This window comes from Sorex araneus, chromosome 4, assembly GCF_027595985.1.
Source record: "Sorex araneus isolate mSorAra2 chromosome 4, mSorAra2.pri, whole genome shotgun sequence".
NCBI classification, from domain to species: domain Eukaryota; kingdom Metazoa; phylum Chordata; class Mammalia; order Eulipotyphla; family Soricidae; genus Sorex; species Sorex araneus.
Window position 1 is genome coordinate 14,029,061 of NC_073305.1, and position 20,772 is coordinate 14,049,832.

General features: G+C 47.5%; 1 protein-coding gene across 1 annotated transcript in view; it reads right to left on the bottom strand.

Moving 5' to 3' along the window:
- NEK11 (NIMA related kinase 11) overlaps positions 1-20,772 on the bottom strand; it is a 223,321-nt gene that overhangs the window by 24,609 nt on the left and 177,940 nt on the right. The window lies entirely within an intron of this gene.

The window sequence follows — 20,772 nt, forward strand, 5'->3', positions numbered from 1 at the left end:
GGAAACTAGAGGGACCATAGGACAGTAGTGGAGGGTCTTGGTCACTTTGGTGATGGTGAAGTACAATAACTGTGTACACCAAAGCTATAAACATCAATATCAGATGACTATGCTACATAAACTATAATAATAAAAAATAATACTTTTTAAAAATCATCCATTTCCCTAAACTTTTTTGGTGGGGAGGATTATATACCCAGAAGTGCTTGAGGTCTCTTCCGGTGGTATGCAGGAAAACACACGGTATTGGGTATTGAACCCAGGCCTTCTACATGCAATGCATCATATATGCCAGCCTTTGGCTGCCATCCAGACTCCTAGACCCTTTCCTAAACATTCTTCACTCATCTAGTCAGCCAATGCTACGGTGTACTTCTGCAGACCTTTCTGCATCTGATCCCAAGTTTTCAATAATGCCCCCCCCTTCCCCTGAGAGAAGGCAACATCATCTTCTCCTTGCTGGAGCAGGAAAGGGAAGACCAGAGCTGGTGAGTCATGGAGGAAACCTGAGCATCTCTGGCTTCTAAATCCCCACAGCTGACAGAGTTCTGAGCACACTTCCATGGACAATGAGGGACCCCAGGAATCCCCAGGATCACAACATAACTGATGGGAACAGGGTCAGGGTTGGGGGCTGAGGGGACAGTCAGACCTTCCATTCTGCACAGTCTGAGCAGAAAGGGTCCGTGCCCTGAACAAAAACAAGACCTACTTGTAGGGCAGAGTTTGGTTGATGCCAACAGAGATGCCCCATGTCGCCAGTGGACAGCTCCCATCTGTCACGGTCCTTCCCGCTCATCTGAACAGAGACAGGTGGTGCTAGGCACAAGCAGTTGAGGAACATGCCCTGTGCAGCTAACATTTTAAAAGGACTGAAGCTGGCAGAGCTGTGGGTGATGAACAGAGCTCAAGTCAAAACAGTCTTCAGAGTGCAAGAGCTGAATCATTCATCAGTGAGGCTGTCGGCAAAATTTCTCCCTGTCTAGTCAGAATCAGTTATCAGTTTCTACAGCCCCCCCCCCCGACTTAGAAACACTTAGCATCCAACCTCCTATGAGAACACAGCTCTGCACAGCAGCCCCACGTCACCCAGAGAAAACAGCAATGGGAAGCTAAAAATTACCCGTCAAGTCTAGTTTCCAATCACACACCCTTTGGGGAGACCCAAGACCAGGATTCACATAGATCTGGCCGCAACCTTCTGAAGGCTCAATGGTGCAATAAGGGGAAAGCCCCTTTAAGAAAATAATGGCAGAAATGTGTATGAAGAGTAGCGAGATTTCTTGTAAAAATATACGCTTGAAATTTTGAGATAAAGACAAACGAATTAAAAAAAAATTCTCCCCAATTGCTTGATTCATTCATTCACTCATCTGTCTGTTATCTACTGAGCACATAATCTTTGTGCTGAGGACTAGGCAATGAACCAGACAAAGAATCCTGTCAAAATTATCTCAGTATCTTCGAGGAAAAAGCGCAATCATATAAAAGTGTGAAAGGAAATGACAGCATCCTAAGCTGTCTTTTCTAATGCAGTGAGTGCTTTGCCCTCACATTCCTGAGCACGAGGAGTGTTTTCTCTGTAGAATTCTTCAGCCTGTTTGGCAAAAGACTCACCACCTCACTTAATTCACTCACCACCTGTCCTGTCACTAAGAAGATAAACCATCATAAAAACGAAGTTAGACAGCATTTTTTGCACCCATTCAAATACTAGTCTATGAAGAAACGTGGTGTAACTTTTGGGGGTAATGATACATCGTTGCCTGGGAGTTGTGTTTAATGAGAATATCTTTAAAACAGCTACCGTTGAGGCTGGAGCAATAGCACAGCAGGGAGGGCGTTTGCCTTGCACAGGTTTGATTCCCAGCATCCCATACAGTCCCCTGAGCAGCGCCAGGAGAAATTCCTGAGTGCAGAGCCAAGAGTAACCCCTGTGCATCGCTGGGTGTGACCCAAAAAGCAAACAAAAAAAAACAAAACAAACAAACAAATAAACAAAAAACAGCTACCGTAGACAGAGGGAGTAGAGGATTTTTTTCTTCTCGGTCCTGAGGATGGAACCCAAGCCCTTACACGTGTGAGGCATGTGTGCTGAGTCACATGCTGGCACAGTGGAAGATGTTTTATGGTCACTTATGACCATGACACGGACTGCAGGAGAACCATTTTAGCCTTGATATGACAATGGCTCCTTTTCAGGCCTGCGACTTAAAAATTCCAAGCAACAACTTCAGAGCCCAACTTGTGTTGTTTCAGTTTTTCCAAAGACTAATTGGGAAAGAGTGTGCTCCATGAATTTTAATATGCTTCCCCCAACCCCATCCCCGGGCAGACAAAATGTGCATACAGATAACAAGAGTCCTGATATTAGAACCCCAAGGCCAAGCAAACAGGAGAATGCACCATTGGGGAATTCAAGAATATTTAGGAGTTTACAAAGTGCTAAAAATCAGCCAATAGTGACTGCACTTAAAATGAAACCAGAGAATCCTCAGGTGTACATATAAGTAACTTTTGTAAATTGGGAAGAAAGCCCTGATGAAAGAAAGAAAGAAAGAAAGAAAGAAAGAAAGAAAGAAAGAAAGAAAGAAAGAAAGAAAGAAAGAAAGAAAGAAAGAAAGAAAGAAAGAAAGAAAGAAAGAGAGAAAGAGAGAAAGAAAAAAGAGAGAGAAAGGGAGAAAGAAAAAGAAAGAAAGAAAGAAAGAAAGAAAGAAAGAAAGAAAGAAAGAAAGAGAGAGAGAGAGAGAGAGAAAGAAAGAAAGAAAGAAAGAAAGAAAGAAAGAAAGAAAGAAAGAAAGAAAGAAAGAAAGAAAGAAAGAAAGAAAGAAAGAAAGAAAGGAAGGAAGGAAGGAAGGAAGGAAGGAAGGGAGAAAGAAAGAAAGAAAGAAAGAAAGAAAGAAAGAAAGAAAGAAAGAAAGAAAGAAAGAAAGAAAGAAAGAAAGAAAGAAAGAAAGAAAGAAAGAAAGAAAGAAAGAAAGAAAGAAAGAAAAAGAAAGAAAGGGAGGAAGGAAGGAAGGAAGGAAGGAAAGAAGGAAGGAAGGAAGGAAGGAAGGAAGGAAGGAAGGAAGGAAGGAAGGAAGGAAGGAAGGAAGGAAGGAAGGAAGGAAGGAAGGAAGGAAGGAAGAAGGAAGGAAGAAGGAAAGGAAGAAAGAAACTAGTTCATCCCCATCCAGAATGGAGTGGGCTATGCATTCGACTGTTCATAAAATTTGGGTCAAGTTAGAAGAACCCAAATCAGACCGCCTTCTAATTATGTTTTGAAAAGGAGAACATGTATTGTGTGGTTTCTTCAACTCTGACTCTTGCGAGTATGGGTGTGTGTGTGTGTGTGTGTGTGTGTGTGTGTGTGTGCGCGCGTGCGCACGCACATGCACACATTTATAGGAATCTGCATCTCTCTCTATATATATTTCCTTAGATTGAGAAGGGAAATTTTAGGTACCTTCACCAAACAGCAGTTTGACTTAAATCAGAAAGGTTTAGACTATCGAAGACTAATCCCTAATGTGTAAAGATGAGAACTCTGGCCCGGGAGGGGCTGGGGGAGCCCTCACTTCCTCTCATTCTTTGTCCCCTTTCATTGACCAGAGAAAATTTATTTTTTTGCTTTTTTGGGTAACACCTGGCACTGCACAGGGGTTACTCCTGGCTCTGCACTTAGGAATTACTCCTGGTGGTGTTCAGGGGACCATATGGGATACCGGGGGTCAAATCTGGCTTGACCACATGCAAGGCAAATGCCCTCCCCATTATCCTATCACTCCAGCCCCTGAGAATTTGTTTTTATCTTCTGTATTTGTAAATTGTTTATGTGGCTAAGAGTCAATGGGTTATAGTCAACAAAACAAGGTATTCACAAACAGTTCTGAGTTGAGACTCCACTCACTCTTTAGTGTATTAAGACTCTCCTGGCTGTTATGAGGGAAGATTCTGCCAGGCCATCAGAACCTGTAGCCCAAGGCCCAGAATGACCAGGTCTCACACTGAAGCATGAATCTTGCATCTTGTTTCTCTTAGAATATCAGTACCAGTGATTATACTCAAGGAGGAGTTGGCCATAAAACCAGAACGTGAACGCTGTTAATTACTGCATGGTCACTGGGAAAGATGCTTATCAAATGAAGGGCATCCCTGACATGTATTCCTCGGAGAATTCAAATCAAAATCTGTCTTCAGTTTTACTCTCGTGCCTTCTCCAAGGGTGACATATTTTTGGTGTTTTTTTCTTAAAGATGTGAAGCAGACATTTGATTCGAAATCTAACAAGTCATTAGACAGCTCAATGAGCAGAGGAATAAGCCTGTCACAGGGCAATCTTACCACTCCTGAGGCCACAGGGCTGAAATCCATGTGTCCCTTTTCCTACAGGACACTGTGGAGGAGGTGATGTCACTGAGTTCCACTCGCCCTGGGGAGCCCTTTGTCCACACCCCTCCCCCTCCACTTCCTTCTAGAACCCAGGTGGCACATTCTCATTCAGGGTCATGAGAACTAGGATTGTGCCATGCTTCCCCTTGTGGCCATGGCTTCTTCAGAGCATAAATGATGTGCTGGGTCTCAGCAATCCAAGGTCACACACAGACTCCTCAGTTCCCTCCTTGGTCCACGTTCCTGTACCCACTGGTTGGCTAGACCTGGGTCTATTGTGCCTGGTGTGATAATCTGACTGCTGGACGCTCTGGTCGGTGAAACAGGCCCTTCCTGTGATTCAGTCTATAGCTGGACTATTTGCTTCCTTTTGGCCAGGAGTTAGAGGACAAATGCTCTCTAAGTGAAGTTGATTTTCAAGTCCTCAAACACAAAGGCTGTCTTCCTCTCTCTTCACCTTTCGCAGTAAACAGCAGAGGTTTGGGAAGCGGTAGAGTAAGCAGCATAGAGTAGTGTGTGCTGACCCAGGGTTTGGTCACCACTTCTCAGAATTTGGTGTAATAAATAGAGAGACTTAAAAATGAAATATTCTAAACCGATCATATAAAGATAACGAAAAGGCCTAAAATAACTAGTTTAAACCTGCATGGAAGGGACATAAATTGGAGAGATAATAATCGAACTGAAAGGTGGGCACACAGTTAGGTGGACTAGAAAAACTCCCCTAAAAAGATGCCAAGCTTAAGCCCCCATTTCATAGGCCTGGAGGATGAAATCCACCTTGCTAGGAAATCAGCTGCACCTAGGAGGCTGTGGGGGTCCCACCTTGAACCATTGTGCCCCTCCCCAAACCACAGTTCTCAGGACTGGCCTAGCATCCCTGCCTCGCCAACTGGACCCAGGTAGACTTGCATTCTATACCTTTGCCTCACAAAATAATTTTTTTTTGCTTTTCTTTTGGGGGGTCACACCCAGAAATGCTCAGGGGTTACTCCTGGCTCTGCACTCAGGAACTACTCCTGGAGGTGCTTGGGGAACCATATGGGATGCCGGGGATCGAACCTGGGTCGGCTGCATGCAAGGCAAATGCCCTACCCACTGTGCTGTCGCTCTGGATCCATGCATCACAAAATTTTAAAATTGCCACATTACTCCTTTTGTGAGATAGGCTAAAATTTATTTCATGTACATAATATCTTTATATGATAGTTTTAGAATATTTCATTGTTGATCCAAATTATTATATGTATATCTTATTCCTTTTTTTATGATTCATTTGGGCTAGAGCAATAGCACAGCGGTAGGGCGTTCGCCTTACACGTGGCTGACCCAGGTTCGATTCCTCCGTCCCTCTCGGAGAGCCTGAGAAGCTACCGAGAGTATCTCACCCTCACGGCAGAGCCTGGCAAGCTAACCCATGGCATATTGGATGTGCCAAAAACAGTAACAAGTCTCAAAATGGAGTCGTTACTGGTGCCCGCTCGAGCAAATCCATGAGCAACAGGATGACAGTGACAGTGGTGATTCATTTAGAATAGATTTTATACAATTTGCTTTCTCCCAAAACTGAGACCAGGTCTCCTGAATGCTTCCCTCCCAGGACTAACTGACCTCCTGAAGCAGTCCAGAAATATTCTATAAAAACCATCCCCTAAAAGTGCCAGATGGCATGCCCTCTTCTCTCTCCCCTCCCCGCTCACACCCCTTCTCTCTCCCCCATCCCCTCTCAGCCCCTCTCTGCCTTCTGCCTAAACCCTCTCAATTCTGGTAAATTCTTTTACCACGCCTCAGATCCAGCAGGGTCTGAACCTCCTCTGAACCCTTTGCCTCAGACACGCCTGCCACGTCATTTTCCGAGAGGAGCACCAGAGAAGTCAGCATTCCCGTGGGGGGGTGCGGGGGTGGAGAGCAGCACCCCATGACTGGGGGAACTCTCCCCGAGGTACTGCTGCTGAAGAATGCCATAGACTGGCTCATGATAGGCGCTTATGCCTCCAGATGGGCAGGCCAGGCCCAGGGTGACCCTCTGCACCCCACCCCCAGGCCCATCTCCTCACTGGTCCTCAGCAGAACCAGCCCTTTTTGCTCTCTTCAGCCTTCTAAAGTTGTAGGGGCACTCGTCCCACTCCTGACACCTCCACTCTCATGCCCGTCTGACAACCCAACAGCGACCCCACTTCCTGAAGTCCCAGTCTCAGGGGTCCACCTGGTGAACGCTGTTCGGACACCCAGGGCTGAAATGCAGAGGACACAGGGGTCTGCACGTTTGGGGTGTGAACACAGCAGGCTGGCTTTGTGCATGGACTGGGGACTTGGGGGACCTATGGCTCAAGTGCACTGAATCCTCGGTGCTCTGCAGTGTGGCAGAGGCGGGAAGACATTTCTGAGAAATCTTGGTGGCTTGGAAATTCCCGGTGCCTTAGACAAAGAATTACAGAACAGGACTGGGACTTCGCAGGAGGGATCGCGTCCGAGACCCCTGCGCCAGTGTTGCAGTGGATAATGTGGTTGAACGAGGGCTCCATCTCATTCCTAACCTTGGTCCTCCTGCCCCGGAGGCAGGGCCCCCTGCAACTGCTGGGGTCTCCTACGGCGTGACACAGCCTCTGTGGTCACAGGGGCAGAAAAACTCGGGTTTTCCTATGCTGTGGAAAACACTAGGTCTTTCACATGCTTCCCATTTGCTTAAGAGTTTGCCCATTCTTCGGTACCCAACTCCCCGAAGAGTGCTTCAGACCACGCCCATTGTACGCAGTGACCTGCTCCATGGCTCAAATCTATCCACCTTATCACGACTCTAAAGTGACACTGGTGAGCCACGCACGAAAACAGCCCCTCTGCTCCTTAAAGACTATGATCTGGGAGATCTACTAACCCATTTTGGCACCCAGCAGCTTCTTATAGAAATGCATCTAGACTGTGAACTGAGCTACAACCCCATGCCGCCAGGGGAGGGGAAAGGATTTTCTCTCTCAACGCTTTCTTTCTGCGGGGGAGATGGCAGCGGCAGCAGCAGCACCCACGAGGCATTCGCCATCTTTTAGAACTCACAACCCAGAGGTATGAGTTTGCAGCGACGTGGCGCGCAGGAATTCATGGGATGGGGGTGTTACCGGCACGCTCTCCAGATGAGATCCGGAGCAGCTGCTCGAGAAAACGGCCCCTCTGCTCCTAAAGATTATGATCCGGGAGGTCTACTAACCATTTTGGCACCCCGTGGCTTCTTATAAAAATGCATCTAGACTGTGAACTGAGCTAAAATATCAGAAATCCAAAACCGTGCGGCCACGATAGAAGCTTCATTCTCAGCAATGGAAAACAAATTATCAAATGATGCCTTTTCAGCAGGTTTGATTGTTGGGGGGAAATTCCAAGTAATAATAGTGAGTTCTCTGTTGGAAGTATTCAAAGTATAGAGAAAATAAAGTGAAGGTCATTAGCCACTCAGGTGGGGAGGGTGATTGTGTGAGGGGAGTATATTGGGGTTCTTGGTGGTGGAACATGTGCACTGGTGAAGGGATGGGGGTTTGGTCATTATATGACTGAGACTTAAACCTGAAAGCTTTGTAACTTTTTTCACGGTGATTCAATAAAATAAAAATTAAAAAATAAATAAATATAGCGACACTGGTTGCAATCCTCTCTCTGTAGGATCGACATACACACCGGTAGAGAAAGCCCCCCCTTTCCGCAGGTCAGAGATGGGGGGACCCAAGGCGGCACTTTACCCCATAGCTGGAAGTGGAAAGGGCCAGCTTGCACCCTCTACAGTGGCCAACTGAAAGCTAATTGAGTAAAAAAAAAAATCTATAGAGACAGTAACCAACGGGATTTCTTGCTCAACCAGTGGTACCTGGAGCTGCTTTGGATTTTCGGCACCCAACTGATTGTGGAGATTCCACAAAAACAGTCAAGCAGCTGTGCTGATGTAACAGAATTGTATCAAACGCACTTAATTGTTTCCAAATAATGCTTATTGCTTTTGGCTGGGAAAATTACAAGTTGGCTCTAGTTCAAGTATGATTGTCTTGAAAGTCAAAGACACATAACCTATTTGCTTAGTGGCTCTAAGAAGAAAATCAGCATCACAAATGAGGAAGGTAAGCAGGGGACACCAAAAAGGCCTGAGAAAGTCTTGGTGTTGTGGACATACACGATGCTTCAAGCCCCTGATTTTGGGTCCGCTGACCTCTCTCCCTGCCCCCAACCCTGAACATCAGGCTCACAGTAGCTATAGGATTGTTTGCTTGGAAGCTGAAGTCCAGTTTTGGATAGTGAAAGAAACAAGAGAATAAGCAAGTTCATTTCCAAGGAGGCACCAAGACACCAATCCATAAAGGCAGAGGCTGCCCAGAGAAGGAGGGAAGGAGGGAGGGGAAGAGAGAGATTGAAAGAGAGAGAGAGAGAAAAAGGCCACGGTGATGGTTCAAAGGGCTGGAACATGTGCCTTGTAGGGAGGAATCCCGGATTCCATCCACAGCATCTCATGGTCCTTCAAGCATTGCAGGGATAGTTCTAGAACACCACCACTGGTGGCCCCCAAACAAAAGAGCAAGGGGTTGAGCAAGCGGGGTCCCCAGGCCTTCATTGGCCCCCACTTAGAACTGAAGAGATTGCGACTGGATAAAGATGCCAATTATGTGTCCATGTTGTAGGAGAAGGAATGGAGAGCTGGAGAGGTAAAGCACTTGTCAGAGACCGGGGAGTCAGAAGAAAACCCAAGCCAGACTGACCACACACCCAGCCCCTGTTCCACTCACTTCCCCGCTTATTGAGGAGGCCTCCCACGGCTGGCTGAAATGTGAGCAAGGGAATCAGATACCACTGTGTAAAGCATAGGCATGTGTGCGCGCGCATGCACACACACACACACACACACACACACACACACTTTAGGGAAAGAAATTCCAGAGAGAACACCTTTCGGGGGAAGGTGGGATCAGAGGCAGGGTGCAGGAGGAGCGTGAGGGCACTTTGTTCCATTCCCCAAGTAAGAGGGAGGTGGGAGATGACAGAAGACTGGAACGACTCTAGGGCTGAAGACGCCTGGGGGACCTCGAGCTGCTCCCCAGGATCCTTGCTCACACCCGAAGCTTCATTCCCTGGCTCCTGGAGCCCCAGCAGAGAGCCTACGGGCTCTGTCAGAGCTCAGGCCACTTCCTGTCTCCTGCAGTCAGGGAACGGCACACACCAGACTCCCATACCCACCTGGGAATGACCTGGCAGGGGCACCCAAGCTTCCATGTGCCTCTGTGGTTCCCAGAGCCCCAGAGAGGAGGCAGCATTGTCTGATTCCCCCCCACCCGCCCTCTCCTGTGTTGTCCTCCCTGCCCACAGCTCAGGGCAGAGCTGCTTGTCCCCCTCTTACCCCCCACCCCCAAATAATCTCTCCTGCATGAAAACCATCTTGGAGTTTGCTTCCCAGTCAGGGTCCCTGCAGTACGTGGCCACACAACGGTTCTTAGAAATAGGGACACTGAACTTCGCTTAAGTCTTGGGGACATGTAGCCTCTGTCACCAGCTTTTGAGTCTTCTGGGAAGCTTGCAGCCTTCACAGATCACCTGGGTGAGGAGAAGTGTGGAGAAGGAAGGAGGAAGAAACTGGGTTTTCCATCAGGACCAGGATGGGGCAGGATGAAGGAAACATGGAGGATGAAATAGTCCCACCCCTGAGGGATTTACAGGACCATCAGGAAGGACTGTGAGGACCACGGGGGAGGGATCAGGGAACCGAGCTGCTGACATCCACAGGGGTTGGGGAACAGCTGGCTGATGTCTGGGCGGCTGCTGCGAGGCTGGAACCCACTTCTGAGAGAAGGGGGCAGGTCATTCCTGGGCCAGGACACAGGCAGAAGACGTGGCCTGGAGGGCAAGCAGCGTCTGAGCAGCACTGGGATGTGCCCATCCCGTTGGGAGAAACAGACTCTTCCTCTGAGCCTACTGGGTGCTGGTTCCACCCAGATGGTCCCTGACACACACCCCCATCTTGGGAATCACTCCAGGAGTCCAATCTCCCAAACTAGGGTGCAGGGGGGTCTTCCCTGGATACCTGTGTCAACACTTAGCAATCTCACATCTATCAGACTCTCAAGAAAAGCCCAGGTGGGCTGGGGAGATGGCTCAAAAGTTGGGGGCACGTTTCATGTAAGAAAGCCCCAGGTTCAGTCCCTGGTACCCTATGTTCCCCCATCTTCCTTCCAGGCACTGGGACAGGTGTGGTTCCCCCCAAACAAAACAACAGATGACAGAACAAGAGCGTCTTTATTTAGTTAGTTTCATTTAGTGTTGGGGGGCACACCAGAGCACCACCGGAAATCAGTCTTGATTTCCTCAGGGGACTTGCTCAGGGGACCACATGCGATGCTGGGGACTGAACCAGAGCCATGTGCAAGGTAAGTGCCCTCCCCGTTGTGCTATCTCTCTGGCCCTGGGGGGGTCTAAGCATCTTTAAAACAGCTCTTAAACCCAACATGCACGCGGGGAAACGCTGCCCTGGAAAATCAGGGCCCTCCTTAGCCTCACCAAGCCTCCCTTCCACATGAGTTTGTGTTTGTGAAATTGAAACTCTGGCTTTCAATCCGCCGTCGCTGTGGAAGCGCGGCCTGCGCTGCCCTTTGGTTAGAGGAAGGGCATGTCCAAGGCAATTACTGACACCACTTGCGTGCCAGGCGGAGCTCAGAGAAGCGCCGTGGCTTCTGCCCCACCTCCACTGCAGGGCTGATTCAATCTGTGAGGCAGAATAAGCTTCATGCGCAACAGGCTTTGGAAAACCCGAAGTCGCACGTCCTCTGTATTAAACCCACGTATTTGACAAAGGAGAAGCCGTGGCTCAGAGAAGGAGAGGTCGTGGGCATCCAGGACCCCATTCGCTCAGCAAAACATACCAAAGGGCAGAGAATTAGATGAAAACAGACAGGTCCTGGCTACCTGAGAGTTTCATTAGCCTCTCAGGATCCTAAGTTCTTCATCTTCATTACTTCTCCCCGCCCCCCCCCCAGGTCGTGCTCTGTATGCTACTTTTAGCGACTGCATAGGGAACTATGCGACAATGCTCACGGATCAAACCTCCTCCCAATCTGAGCTGGCCAAGCTGTCTCCCCAGTCCCAGGTTTTCATCTTTAAAGTGGGTTGGCATGGCTATGACCACCGAAGGGGAATTAGGTTTAGGGGCATGAGCCCAGCACCTGGGAGTCTCGTGGTGACTGACAGCTCTCTTCTGGAGTTCCCAATGGGACGCAGGCTTCCGTGCCACTCGGTTCCCACTGTCACTCACCCAGCCTGCTGGTGGTTCGGTTCCCAGCTCTGATTCTAGAAAGAACCAGACGTGGGTCTGAACTGGAGCTCTGTCCCTTGCTGGCTGTGTGACAGCGGGCTTGTACTCCTGAAATACACCCTGGACTCTCCCATCCGTGGAGAGTCTCCCTCACCTCCCAGATATGTACGGGACAGGGTATCTGGTTTCACACCCCGAAACAGAGGAGGGGGTCCTGAGAGCAGCTCTCCCTCCAACAGCGTATCAGAATCTGCCACGATGACAAACCTTAGACTACCCTCACCTAAGTATTTCGGGCGGGCGGGTGTTCCGCAGAGCTTCTCTGTGGCTTCTTGCCAATGACTGTGACTAGCTCGGCCAATTATCTATCAGGAAAATGAGAAGGTCAATCCAGGCGGTGGCGCCTCCCCTTCAGCTTGACCTTCCCCCATCAAGGTCTCCTGATATTGGAAGAAACATTTCAAGAACTTGTGACCCAGCTCTCCAGGGTGAGGGAAGCAATTGCTCCATTTATCTCAGTGCTGCTGAGATAACCTCTGGATCCTTCTGCAGCTCTGAGCGGTCCCCTGCAGGCCTCATCCGGACACTGCACTAGGCTGAACGTTAACTTTGGCAAGACCTTTCCAAAGAGCTGAATGCTCAACCAAGAAATCACCAGGAAATAGTCTCCTGAAGCATGCCAGGAAGGTTCAGAAAGTCCCCACAGCTGATGTAAGATCTGGTGCCACGTGTCCAAGGACAAGCATCCTGAATGGCCCACCAGTATGCCTGTTCTGGGCACAGGAAGGAGGACATGCTTGATTGGGTGCCCACCTTGTTGTGACTCTGCTCAACTACACACACCGGGGCGCCAATGAGGGCGGCCTTTCTGACCATTTTCCCAGCACTGTCTTCCTCATCATCACTGTCATCCTGTTGCTCATCGATTGCTCGAGTGGGCTCCAGTAACGTCTCCATTCGTCCTTGTCACGTGCTAGCACAGCCCAATGGCATCTGCTCGCTTCTGAAACATGAAGAGCAGGTTGTTGTTACTGTTTTTGGCATACGTCATGGGTAGCTTGCCAGGCTCTGCCATATGGGTGGGATATCCTCGGTAGCTTGCCAGGCTCTCTGAGAGGGACGGAGCTTTGAGCTTATATAGCTGAGCCAAAGGTGGTTTGTGGGTGTGTCTCCCATATACCTAACTTTTGGCCATTTATTTTCTTTATAAACTTGGCCTCAAGTTGTTGGGGTCTGGCCAAAGGCACAGCAGCAATTTGGGGGTATCTGGAAGTCTGAAGGCACCATCAGGTTGCTGATGCACTCGCTCCACGGGTACAGGTTGGATGATAAGCTGCCTAACCATAGAGGAAGGCCCTCCCTGGCACGATGCTGCCCATGACCACCTGTCAGCTCTGCAGCTCTGCAGGCAGCTGCCCTGCAAAGGAGGCTTCCCACCTGCTGTATCAGGAGCCCTTGATGCATTCAGATAATTCACCCAAAACAAAACAAAAACCTAGCTAAATGGCTGAAGGAGTGGAGTGGGGGGAGAAAAATCTCAATTTTTATTAACTTGTGCTAGGAGCATCATTTGACACCCACCGAACCAAATTTCTGGTAAAGTGTGTTGGAAATGTTGGCTGAACCCTGAGCTCCAAAGTGAATTCTTTCGTTCAACTCCAACTCCCAGTTTGGGTCAAAATGTCTTGTGTTCTTGACTCTTGAATGTATTTGCAAAGAGAGATGAGACTCCAACATATTAAATAAAAAACAAACCCAAAAGTCAATAAAATAAACCCCATGGCAAAAGAGCACTTTTATGAAAGAGGTCGATATAGACAAAGATAATATAAAATAAATCCCAAGAGCTTGATAACATACTTTGGGGAGAATTGGAGAATGGATGCTCATACACTAGAGATGGAAATGCAAACAGGCACCTGGGATTCCCTACAGAGTTATATATACATTTAGCTTTGGACCAAACAAGTCTACCTTTAGCAATGTAATTCAAAGAAAAGCTTGTAATAAAACAAACTATACATACGCTATCTCTTGCAGAATTATCTGTCATAGTTGGAGGTGAGCAAATGCATATGTCTATCTAGAAGGCAGGCTGGCTGATTAAACCAGGATCTAAACACAGAGAGAAGAATCTGGAATCTAGACAAAGGAATTAGGTATAAAGTAGCTTTACACAATTGTGACATGATCTCCAAGATCCACTGTTAAGGAAGCAAACAAAAACGTGCATTCCATCTGAGAGACATCTAAACCAGTGGAAGGGAGGATCTGTCTTCCTGAATGTATGTTTCTATGAAAGTAAAATAGTGAACCATGAAGTTTTAATTACTCCTTTTGGGGGAACAGAGAAAAAAAGGGCAAGGGGTCACAGATAGAAGCTGGTTTTCTTTAAAGATGCCATTTTAAGATATGACTTTGGACTCAGGGAAACATTTGACATAATTAAGAATCAGTAACCAAACAACAAAAAATAATAATAAAACAAAAAGCAACTGGTTTCTGGAAATGTGTAACAGACCCAGAGGAAAGTGATTCAGCTACACATGGGTGTGTCTGCAAGCTGGGAGGCCAGGAGGGACCACAATGAAGGAAGAGATGCATGAAAACATTAAAGAATGGTGTGGGGCTAGGGGGAACCTAGGGCCGGAGGGAGTGCGGTTCTAGCCCTGCAAACAGCAACTACTGTGAAACCTGACCATCTGGCAGCTAGTGGATAAAGAACACAGGAGGATCTCACTTTACGAATGAATCACAATTTCTGCCTTGGTTCCACATTATAAAGCTCAAAAGTAAAACCCCAGTGTGTCTGCTTCCAAGTAACTGAGCTCAAAAACCAAAGCTTGGGACTTCAGCTCCAAAGAAGGTAAAATCTACAATGCCTGACATTCAGAGATTTCCAGGCACCAGGCGGAAGAAGACTATGACCTACAAGAAGGAGACTCTAACCCAGAGAGGGCAGCTGCTCGAGTGAGCAGAAGAGACAGGACAGTAATCTTAATGACCCTCTACTTGTTCAAACAGCTTGAGGAAAAAGTGGACATGTAAAGCAGAGACATAGAGGGTCTGAGAAAAATAAAAGACTCAATCCAAACTTCTAAAGATTAGAACTACAACGTTCATGATGAAAAATACATTGGATGGGATTAATAGCAGATTAGACATCACAGAAGAAAGGATTAATTAATCGAAGGCACAGCAATATAAACTTTCCTACATGAAACAGGAGGAAAAGCTTTGCAAGGGGGGAAAATAGATGAGTGCATCGCTAAGCTCTGAAGCCACTTTGAGACGCCTGATAAAAGTGTCATTACCGTTTCCAAGGGAGACTTGAATCCTTGCAGACAAAGGATTCATTTTCACTGTGCCCTCCACATGAACTGACCACACAGAGGTGATTCAGAGTTGTGGTCAGAGACCCCATCTCTGCCACTGAGGAAGTTTATCAGGGTCCAGTTGTTGCTAATGCCTTGGCTTCCAACTGGAAAAACTGGCTCAGAAACTCCCCTAGACCCTCATGCCTGCTCCACAGCTCCCCCTCTGTGGGTAGGGTTATAGCGAGGGGCACTGGGTCCCTAAAACTTTGTCCAGATGAGCAAGACTGTGTGGGGCTCCCTTACACATTATTCCCAGGCATGAAGGCCTCTCGACCACTACAAGGACCTTGTAAGTAGATCATCAGGAAACCGGAAGTTCAGTCTCAGTATTTCCTGGGTATGGATCCAGAAACCTGTGACTTTAACCCAACCCCAGTTTACCTTATGAGGATCCATTAGAGAAAAAACGGAATTTCCAAAGAAAAGGGGCAAACACATGGGCATTCACAGGTCTAGATCCGAACCCACACTACCTAAGGGACAACTAAAGGAGCTAAGGATGGGTCTGCATGTACCAGCCTCGGAAAAAGACAAACTACAGGGGAGGGGAAACGGAGTGATTCTGCCAAGGGGCCGATACGGTGGGAGAAATGGACTGCAGTGAGGCTACACAAGGGAATTTATGGAGGCGAGAAAACTGCTATAACTGTGATGTGGTGCTGGCAATGCACACTTACTAAATTAATACCATTAAAGGAACAAACATGATAACCTCTCAGTACCTGTATTGCAAACCATAATGCCCAAAGGGCGAGGGGGGGGTGGTGAGAGACAGAGACAAAAACTAAGACAGAGACAGAGAGAAAAAGAGACAGAGACAGAGAAAAGTGCCTGCCCTAGAGACAGAATGGGGGAGGGTATGGGAGGAAATCTCAGAACATTGGTGGTGGGAAATGTGCACTGGTGAAGGGACGGGTGATGGAATATTGTATGACTGAAGCTCAATCATGAGCAACTTTGTGACTGTGTATCTCATGGTGATTTGATTAAAAATATAAATAAAAGTTAAATTTGGGGGGGGCTGGAGTGATAGCACAGCGGGTAGGGCGTTTGCCTTGCATGCGGCTGACCCGGGTTCAAATCCCAGCATCCCATATGGTCCCCTGCGCACCGCCAAGGGTGATTCCTGAGTGCATGAGCCAGGAGTGACCCCTGTGCATTGCTGGGTGTGACCCAAAAAGCAAAAAAAAAAGATTTAATTTGGGGGGCAGTTTCAATGAAGGGGTGCAGTGGAGGAATACTGGCTGATGGCTGCGGGTGTGGTGTCATATACTTTGGAGTGTCATGAAATTGTACCTTTAAAACAGTTCTATAAACTTATGTTATTTAAATTTTAAAAACTGAGGTCTTAAAACGTGCTTTTACCTAATATTTGTTTTCTATATTTTCAGCGACACAAGCAAACCATTACTAGAGAAAATGAAAGTGAAAGTACATCTCAAGGAGTGAGCCAGTAGGTAGGCTTTGAGAGTGACTTAGTAACCTGTATTTGGCTTTCATCCCAATTCATGCTTTGATAACAAACTACCCCTCCTCCCCACCCGGGTAAGAGCACTCTGGAGTCAGTGCTCTCAAACAAGGACGTAGAAGAGAATCTCCGCAGAGTTGATTAAAATGAAGATTCTGATTTGGGAAGGGTGAGGCCGGAGGGTCTGCATGTCTTACAAGCTTCTCAGAGATGCCAAAGTGGCTGGCTGCAGACCACATTAAGGAAGGAAGTCTCCGAATGGAGACAAAAAGGCCAAGGGAGATGCTCCTTTGAATGGACTGATCCTTCTGGAACATGACCTGTATGTATTAAGAGTTTGATCCATTGGAAACAGTGTGTCATACTTTTCTCATTGCTAAGGCTGACCACTGTCTTAGCAGGGTCCTCTTCTCTTCAGCCTCCAGTGGAAGCCTGGCGTCATACTGTAATAAAATCAGGGCTACAGTGTAGAGAAACTGCTTCTGAATGGAGAACCAGAAACCTACACTCTGCAGGATAAGGCTTCAGGAGGCCCATGAAGCCGCAAGGGCCTACCTATCCGTCCGTCCGTCCATCCATCCATCCATCCATCTGTCCCTCCATTTATTCATCTACTTATCAATAAATACATCCATCTCTCCATCTATCCATCCATTCACATGTCAGTCCATCCATCAACCAATCAATTTATCTGTCTGCCCATTCATTCATCCACCCACCCATCCACCTATTCAACCACCAATCCACCCATCCACTCATCCACCCATCCATCTGCCCATCCACACACTATTCTGTCCAGATGTGAGCAACCTTTTAAGTGAATGTCCACAGAAATGATTCAGCCTGTCAGACTAGAGATGATTGAGGGGTAGTGGTGGAGGAAGGAAGGGAAGAAGGAAGGAAGGGAGGAGGGAAGAAATGAGGGTAAGAAAGGAAGAAATAAAGACAGAGAAAGAAGAAAGAAAGAAAGAAAGAAAGAAAGAAAGAAAGAAAGAAAGAAAGAAAGAAAGAAAGAAAGAAAGAAAGAGAGAGAGAAAGAAAGAAAGAGAGAGAAAGAGAGAAAAGAAAGAGAGGAAGGAAAGAAAGAAAGAAAGAAAGAAAGAAAGAAAGAAAGAAAGAAAGAAAGAAAGAAAGAAAGAAAGAAAGAAAGAAAGAAAGAAAGAAAGAAAGAAAGAGAGTAAGAAAGAAAGAAAGAAAGAAAGAAAGAAAGAAAGAAAGAAAGAAAGAAAGAAAGAAAGAAAGAAAGAAAGAAAGAAAAAGAAAGAAAGGAAGAAAGAAAGGAAGGAGAAAGGAAGGAGAAAAGAGAGAGGAAGGAAGGAAGAAATGAGAGGGAGGAAGGAAGAAATAAAGAAAAAGAAAGAAAGAAAAAGAGAAAGGAAGGAAGGGAGGAAGAAGGAAAGAGAGAGGAAGGAAGGAAGAAATGAGAGGAAGAAAGGAAGAAATAAAGAGAAAGAAAGAGAGAAAAAGAGAAAGGAAGGAAGGGAGGAAGAAGGAAAGAGAGAGGAAGGAAGGAAGAAATGAGAGGAAGAAAGGAAGAAATAAAGAGAAAGAAAGAGAGAGAAAGGGAGGAAGAAAAAGAAAGGAAGTAAGAAAGAAAGGAAGAAATAAAAAAAGAAAGGAAAAAAGAAAGAAATGATTCAGCCTGAACGGAAGTCATAATGGATTTCTTGCCACTCTGCTGACTGCAAGCTCTTTGAGTGGCGCTGCTCCCCGCCGCTGAGAGCTCAGTGCTGGCAGTGCCACAGCAGGAGGGTTCCCGTGCAGAGTGGACACCCAGCAGGAGGAGGAAGTGGCCGGGACAGGAAGCCACTACTGGAGGAGGGTAAATGGTTGCCTTTTATAGTCAACAATTTCATGACATTTTCCCTGCGCACCGACACTTCTTTTTATTTCATGCTAAAAAACAACAGAAAAAACAACAACAAAACACCAAAACCCAAACATCCAGACTCTCTAAATGTCTCCACGGACAGCTCTTCACCCGCTGCTGATCTGTTCTCGGGTATAGAACACCAATCAGCAGACTAACATTTGCCAACACCTTCAGACGCTTTGCAAGAGGAGGCAGCCACGTGTACACTGAGAGTTTAGGAGCAACTCTTGCAAATGTAGTTGATGATCACTCACTCCATGCCAGGAATTATCCTCTGGGCACCTCAAACTGTCCTACAGCCCCCCAAGGTGAGACGTCTCGGGCATGAGGAGGTTGGGCAACCTGTCCAGGACAGATGCCAGTAAGAAAAATCAAGGAACATTAATCCCAGCTGTCACTCTTCCCCACTGCCCCTGTCGCCCCTCCTGACTGCCAGAAGGGTCTGCCTAGTGTTGGGCTCTGTCTTTAGTAAGACTTAGCCTTGGGATCTCTCAGCGGAGAGAACTGGAAGAAATTCATTGTTCCCCTATGTCCTTACGGAGCTGTGCTTTTTTCACAGTGGATAAATCAGCCAGTGGTGTGGTATCCTTAACCCGCCACACACTGAGACCTTCTGGCTTCCCGTGGCTGAGCTGGAACGTTTGCTCTTACCTACAGACCATCTGTCGTCTGAAAAGATGGGGCAGCTCCAGGCAGGCACACCATCTGGAAAGACGGGGCTGGCCATGGGAGCGGCACGTTTGTAGGAGATCAGCTTTAGACAGCCTGCCTTTGACAAGCATCGTGGGAGTCCCAGAGGAGATGCCAAAGAGCAGGTTGAAGATTCACCTGTGCCTACCAGACTGTGCCAAGGAAAGAGCGGCCGGATCGCCTTTGTCAGCCTGGGCCAGAGACTGAGGAAACGCCATCTCCTCAGCCAGCAATTCCTGCACACTCCATTTCCTCCTTGTCTTTTTCTGGAATGGACACGGTGGCGTGGAATGTAAGGGGGTGACGGGTTATTGACAGAGGAGCAATGCCAGCCAACAGCGGGCACGGTCTAAGCAGCACTGAACTACAGGGAAACCCGAGTCTGAAAATCCTCGGTGAATCGCAGCCAGGCAGTAGGCAAGGAAATAATATGCCGGAAGTAAGGTCACAGCAATACATCCTGGTCAGTCTTTTTTTTTTTTGAAAACTGCTTTTAGGGGGCTGGAGCAATAGTACAACGGAGAGGGCATTTGCCTTGCACGCGGCTGACCAAAGTTCAATTCCCAGCATCCCATATAGTCCCCGAGCACTGCCAGGAGTAATTCCTGAGTGCAAAGCCAGGAGTAAGCCCTGTGCATCGCCGGGTGTGACCCCCCCAAAAAAATAAAGAAAGAAAACTGCTTTTATTTTAATGAACCTATGCATTTCAAAATACACTGGGATGGTATGTACTTGGTAAAAGTAGCTGAAGTGTAAATTAGAAAAATCTAGTCACATCACAGTACGACATTTTCAGGGCAGAATAAGTGAGTTCTCTTTGTGGTGAAGATTCTGGATGGATAGATTAGCAAAACCTCCTCCATATTCTCCTGCTGGCAAGCAGAAGCGGAAGGAGACAAGAGGCAGGAAAATTTAGCCTAACACCCTCACCTGCAGTTTCTCAAAGTGCTCCATCGCCATGGTAACCGGGCTACACTGTGACCGCTCAGGCACCGACGTGAAAACAATAAGCAGCTAAACACACCAGTAGCTTTAGGCCTGGAAATGAAGATTTCGGCAATTTCTCTCCCCGGCTTCCCAACAGGAGCATGGCTGCCGCTTGCCCTGGAAGGGCTGGGACGACAGAAACCCCAAAGGATGGACACACGGACTTTGCCAAACTTCTCGAGCTATTCACCCAGCAGCCGTGCATGACTAGCTGCGTTGAGTGAAGTCACTGAGTGGGACCCTCACTGGAAGGGCCCACGGGCCCAGCCTGGCCTGCTGTCTGCACATCTGGAGCCCTCTGCATTGTGGGAACCGGTTGAAAGGGTTGAAGCACTTCTAAATGAAAATACCGCATGAAATCTGAAAAGTGGGAGTTCATATATGACCACAAAAGAGGGTCTGCTGATGGTGATAACAGACAATCCCACCCCCAGTCCTCCCCAACACTGGAGCCTTTTGCCTGTTGTGCTCATCTGTCATGGGCACCTGGACCGACTTGCAAACCAGTACCCAAAGGCTCACAACAAACCACTTCTCTGCCTGATCCTGGCTGTACACATCTTGGGGCCACCCTTTGGACTAGAACTGGGATTTCCATTCTTGAATAAATGTGCAACCTCCCAAGCCCCCCCTCAGCGCCCCCCCCCCCCGCCTTCTTGCCCTCCACTTTTATCTTCATACGATGCTGGGGACAGAATCCAAACCTGGCACAAGACGTGTGTGCTACCATTAA